The sequence below is a fragment of the Copadichromis virginalis genome, linkage group LG9, assembly GCF_057382275.1.
Source record: "Copadichromis virginalis isolate Kocher_CV1m ecotype Utaka linkage group LG9, C_Virginalis_male_GT1.1, whole genome shotgun sequence".
Lineage (NCBI taxonomy): Eukaryota > Metazoa > Chordata > Actinopteri > Cichliformes > Cichlidae > Copadichromis > Copadichromis virginalis.
The window spans coordinates 649434-655761 of record NC_140626.1 but is presented as its reverse complement, the minus strand read 5'-3'; the positions used below and the strand labels follow the sequence as shown (position 1 = coordinate 655761).

Sequence of the window (6328 nt, the reverse complement as noted above, 5' to 3'; positions counted from 1 at the left end):
ATTTACTTTAATTTACTTGCGTAGGGTTAGGGGTTGCCACCTCAGCGCACAGTCAAGTTTCGATACCATCTGTGATCATTAGTGCCATGTGTGATGTGGCCTGACAAACCAGTTTTAGGTGACCCTAAAACTTAACGTTCATGGAATAAAAATACAGTCTACTGGAAATCCCTATGAAAACCAAAACAATATATTTCATCATTCAGTGATCAAGCAAGACCCAATGTTCTCTCCAAGGGATGGAAGATACAAAATAACATTTTAAAAAAACATTGCTGTAGGATGTTTTTTTCAGCCACATTACATTATCAGAAAAAGTCAATAAGCCCGTTTTTCTTCTCTTTGTCAAAACAGACTGTCTAATTCTAATTATGAGCTTGAAAGAGCATTTGACATGCCCACTTTTTTCTTTGACTATGTTGTGTAGTATCTATATGTCCAGCATGGTTATATTTTACGTTTGTCTTACAAGACATGTTATATTGTTTGCGTGTGCTTGTTTTACATTAGTTTTACTGGGTCCTGGACATGCTTATTTTGTGGACTGTGTAAGAAACATTTTTATTGTTTTTTGTTTTATTAAGGGATTAGCTACAGGGGTTCATGGGGTTATTCTTTCAAGGGGTTATTTTTCCATTTGCTTTCTTGGGATTCCTTTTCTGTAATCCGAGAGTCGGAAATATCGAATAGGATAGCAAGGATAGCATAAAGTGACATTTAAAATCCAAAAAGTGAAGGGCGAAAGCCACTGTGACACCATTGCTCTGCTCTATCAGTAATCTGTATTATGTAAAAATGGTCTGTAAATACAGCATGTTTCCTAGCGGAGTTATACATATCAATGTAGTTATAAATTACAGTTTGTGAAAGTACACACTTAATTTTTTTAATAAAATTATTCAAGACATATGAGTGGACAGACAATGGAGGTCGACAGACCTGGTGATAATTGCTTCTATAGAAAGTTAGCACATGGCAGTGTCAATCTCTTGCTTTTCTTCTGAGTAGTATTTTATTTAGTTGTAATTCAAACAATAATTTGCTTCTTGAAATTAAGTAATGAATTTCTTGTTTTACTTTATAAATCTCAGATCCTGCCTTTACCTGCTCCCTCCTATACTGATGTGGTGTATGTGGTATTGCTGAGCTTGTATGTGGTATGTGAACTGTTATACTTTTAAAAACAAAACTGTTTTATAAGTTAAGTTTTCTTTTGTGACCCATCCCATGCCCCTGTTATTTCTTCTCCACATCTGAACCATGGTAAAGGTTGCAGTTCAAGGGCCTGAGGCATGAAATTCTTTTCAGATCAGCTGTGATCAATATTTTTTGGAACTTGATAAATAATAATAAAAGCTGTAATGGCTCCATTAGCATTTTGTGTAAATGTTTGTGTTAAAATTATAGCTTTAATGAGGTCTTTCTACATTAGTTTTAGTTTGTATATGTGTACATATAGTATGTATATTTACAGTACAGTATGTTGTGTTTGTTGACATATTTTCAGGTGGAAGCAGAATATGTGAGGATTACTACTGCTGCACATGTTCCAAGGCTTTTTACACAACTTGACCAATACACTGACCAGCTCATAAAAGTCTTCAAGAAAAAAGGAGGTGTTGCAGGGAAGAAAATTAGACAAACTTTGGCCCCAGCCACACAGGTGCATTATTCTGTTGGTAGCAAAATATTATGGCTAATAAGATCATTTTCAAATTTAAACAGCTAGTGTATGGTAGCTGCACAGTGCACTTACATTTATATTAAGCAAGACAAAGTTTGGTACTCAAAATGTTGGAAAATTTAAATTACCTAAACATATGTAAAATCTGATCCCTTGATTTAGGTTAAACCAGAAGTGAATGTTTTTATGTTATGTTTTGAATGCAAAAAAGATGATGTATTAGTTTGTCTTTACCTCCATTATGGACATATATAATGTGGTGGAAACCCTGCCCAACAGGTTAACTATTCATGTCCATGTGATGATTAGTTGGTCTTGTGTACATGTCTATCTGTGCAGTGGATATGTCATTCATTTTGCGTATAATGTGAGTTTCTGTCATCCTAAAGTATATCTGTTTTCTCTTCCTGTATCTCTGCCACTCTCTACAGAAGGAAACCATTGAAAAGGGGAGGGAGTGTGTCCTCAGGGCACTACCTTTTTACCTGAATGAAGACCCAAGCATCCTCTTCAAAGAATAATTGGTTGGTAATTTTAGTTTAGTTTTTTATCTGTATTAAACCAAATTTTGAATAACTAATGTTGTTGCATGTTGTAATGTTGTTGTTGTTGTAATTTGCATGGAACCTGTTTAAATGTTTTGGGAAATCTTCTTGTATACCCAAACTATTTCTATTTATCGTTGAATCTGTAGTCTAAAATAGTGGCGCACTGGGGTGCATGTTCCTAATATTGTGTTTACGTCATTAAAGGGTAGCTTTGGCCCTTTTTCTTTCTTTTTTTAAAACTGGATGCCATTTTTCTATGTTTTTGTGTCTAAGCTACAGCTGTTCAGAGGGAGCTGGAACAAATTACCCTTGCTATCTTTACCATCGAAAGAGCTGATGCCAGCACTCCTCCAGCCGATGTGGGTATAACCATCTAGTGTGTCCTGCATGACCTGGAAGACCTGGCCTCTGCATGTGCACTCTTAATGGGTGGGATATATGCACTGAATCTCAGTTAACCTCAAGACTGAAAGCTAAGAGACAATCAAAAGTATTGAGATTTAAAGGATTTAATTTAGAGATGATACTGCACCAGAAATGTTGAAGGGTGGTGTGTATATTAGCGTTCAAGGCATATTGTTATGAGGTGGAAATATGTTCATATTCAGTTTGTGTTACATTGTGTGCATTGTAAAGGTAATTGCAATACATACTAAAAATAAGGGTAAGTTAGGAGGTTGATCTGATATCCTCGTGTTGGTGTTGTTCCCAGATCATCATACTAAATGTTGTTCCAGGATCAACATTGCAAGTGACCAATCAGAATGTTGTGACGTCATACTTTTGCGACTTCAGGAAAAACCGGCGTAAAACAAAAAACTGTACTTAAGCTGCGTGAAACCGCCTCTGTCCGCCGATCAACTGACCCTAACCCTAACCGTAACCCTTTAATAAACAGTAAGCAGAATTGATATTGTCCTTGCAACATTGGAATTTCATAAATGCACGAATGGCTTGGCGCGCAAAAGAATAACGTCACAACAATGTGATTGGTCACTTGCAATGTTGAACCTGGAACAACATTTTCATGATGGTCTGGGAACAACACCAACACGAGGATATCAAATCATCCAAGTTGGGAATGCAGGATGAATGTATATTTTGTGGACTTTTAAAGACGAACAATTGTTTCCATGTTAAAATGTTTACATCTGAAGTTTTTTGCCCAAACACTGGTAAAATAAATGTTGACAGTGGCGAGTGTTAAATGGTTACTGCTGTGCTGTTGCAAAAAAACTGAACGCTGACAAGCTGTTTTATTGTTAGACCATAATGTTGGCATGTTTTGTTAAAGTTTTATTTGGGATGGTGATGTAATTTTCTTTGATTGCTAATATCAGTGGACTATTTATTATTATTATTATTATTATTATTATTATTATTATTATTATGATTATTGTTGTTGTTGTTGTTGTTGTTACATAATTTTTTTTAAAATTGTGGCTGTTGAGGTGGACACTTCACTTTGCATTGTTAAAGGAAAGCACTTCATTGGCATTGTGTTACTGGACTGACCCTAAGCAATCATTGCAAATAGCAACTTTGCTATCCATTTTAGACACTAAAAGAAAAAAACACTCACAGACCTTACTAGCGTCACATGTGCATAACTCAAGTGTCATCTTATTAATGTGTTATGTGATCTTCAATGCGTTTTTTTTCTTCTATTTCTGGTAGATACAGACATTTAATTTAAAGTCTTGATGTTGCATCTGTCTACATACTGTTAATTACTAACCCTAATGAGCTGTTGTGTTTTATTTTGGACTGGGTTTACACAAATGCTCACTGAATGTGTTGGCAATAAAATAAATTTAAAAAAATAAGTTGGATGTACTTAATTCATTTGTGTGGAACCTGTTGACAAAATAGATTTAGGTAAAACTAATTAATAAAGCACAAGGTGGCTGAAAATATAATATTTGAATTAATCTAACTTAAATTTAACATTTTACTGCCACAAATAAGAAATGTGTTGAAGTAACTAATCTTAACTATCTAACCTGTAAATATATCATCTATGTTCATACAACATAACTTGATTTAGTTAGTCTTAAATATGTCTTGTTAATCTTAAGTAGTTTTTTTAAATTAGATGAACTAAAGATTTTTGCTTTAAACTAACATAATTCAATTTCGTGGAACCTGTTGACAAAATAATTTTAATTAAAGTCAACGTTTCATTTTTTTGAGTGTATGCTTCCTGCACTATGTCATTTTTGGAGACTGGGGCACACATTATATTACCACAATCAAAGAAAATACATATTTGAACAATCAGACCATTTAACTAAAGATTATGGGGGGTGTCCTGTTTTGTCCACAATGTCTTTCTTGTCCTTACATGCACAGTGAAGGATTAAACTTATTGTGTTTTGATTTTGACCCAGGTGTCGTCTACATATCTGTACCAGTGGCTGGGTACTCTCCCTTTAAAAGAGCGAAGAGCTTTTCTTTCCACTTCTTCCATGTAAAGGTTGGCTGTAATAGGTGACACGGGGGAGCCCATAGCACAGCCATGTTTTACATGGGTTATCACTACGTCTCCACTGCTTCCGTGGTAGGTATGCAAGTGAAGAGAGAGACTACATACAAGGACACCATGGTTTCATCTGATTCCAGGGTAAGTTTCTGGACCTTGTCGGTGGAGTTATTGATGTGATGTGTGTGTGTTCCCCACAAGTGGTGCTAGGATGGTAGCAAGGTGTTTCGAAATGTTGTAAGTAGCTGAGTTTATGCTACTGACAATGGGTCTGAGCGGGACACCTGCTTTGAGGAAGTCCGTAGATGCAGGGTATGACATCCCCTGGGTAAAGGTGGTGATATGTAAAGCGGTCAATGGTTTTGTCCTTTTTCAATGTCTTGAAGCAAGCTATAACTTTTTGTAGCTGCTTGTGGGGTCTCGCTTTCAGGCTTCGTAGGTATTGTTGTCATTGAGGAGAGTAGTGATCTTTGTGTGGTAATCCGTAGTGTTTAGGACCACAGTGCACCTTCCCTTGTCAGCTGGTAATATATATTGATGTTGTGGTCTTTGCTCAGGGAAGCGATGGCCTTCTTTTCTTGTATTGTGAGGTTAGACGGAGAGACTTTGGCACTGGAGAGGGTGGATGAAACTTTCATCCTGATTTGCTCTGCTTGTGTCTGTGACAATTTGTTAATTCGTATGGTGGTTTCTGTGGCTGTGATGAGGTCCACTAGGGGCAACTCCTCTCCTCCTTGCTGACTCCATATCTGTCAATATGTTGCGCACTTATCTCTTGCCCAAAAATCTCTTCGTGGTAAAACGCCACAAATCCCACCAGTGATTCACTTCCTTATAAACAATTGAGTCATTGGCTGTATCCCAATTCAGGGTCTGCAGCCTTAAAGTACGCAGCCTTAACGGTCCACAAGGGCCGCGTACTTAAAGACCGCTAAGGCCGGAAGTGCGAGCCTTGTGAAATGGGACGGTCTAGCCTCCGTTGCGCTGCCCAGGTTGCCCAGCAACCATGATACTAACAGCTGGAAACATTTCATACAGCTTTGTTCGACAGAAATGAAGGAGAAAATCTTTTGTTCGTTTGTTTGTTTCTACGTGAGCTTTGATCATTCTCTGTAAGATTAAGCTCAGCTATTGAACGGCGTATATTTTAAAGTAAAGGCGTTAAAACCAAGTTAGTACAAACGTCACTAATGTCACATAACTTTGTGTGGCCAACAGTAATGTTTTAATGTTCTTCATTATTAAACATTTGCACATAAATAAGTGACATAATATTCAGTACTTAAAGTTTACTCTTCGGGTGCCCCTCATCTGCCTTTTTTTTTTTTTCGGCAAAATTATCCACACCCACCGCCGTGCTATGCATTCTGGGATATGTTGGGCCAGGAAGTCTACACCGCCATGTCCTTAAAATTCAGGGAAATGAAGGACGCATCTGAGGGCTGCATTTCGAGCAGCCTTTGAATTGGGACAGCCTTCGTCGCGTCGCTGTGACGTAATCGGCCTTAAAATGCGGCCTTTAAGGAAAAGCATTCGATCGAGTGGAATGGGGGTATCTTTTTGCAGTCTTGAGGAAATTTGGTTTTGGTAACAATTTTATATCTTGGATTCATC

At 37.2% G+C, this 6328-nt stretch overlaps 1 long non-coding RNA gene across 2 annotated transcripts; it reads left to right on the top strand.

Annotated features, from left to right (window-relative positions):
* The first annotated feature begins 490 nt into the window (after positions 1-490).
* Positions 491-3737, top strand: LOC146701049 (uncharacterized). 2 transcript variants are annotated; one of them, XR_014922123.1, is made up of 5 exons: positions 492-548; positions 1092-1157; positions 1508-1663; positions 2116-2208; positions 2506-3737. It is a non-coding gene; the product is annotated as an uncharacterized LOC146701049 (long non-coding RNA). The 2 variants fall into 2 exon arrangements; XR_014922122.1 differs by having other exon boundaries at positions 491-1157.
* The last annotated feature ends 2591 nt before the right edge of the window (positions 3738-6328 follow it).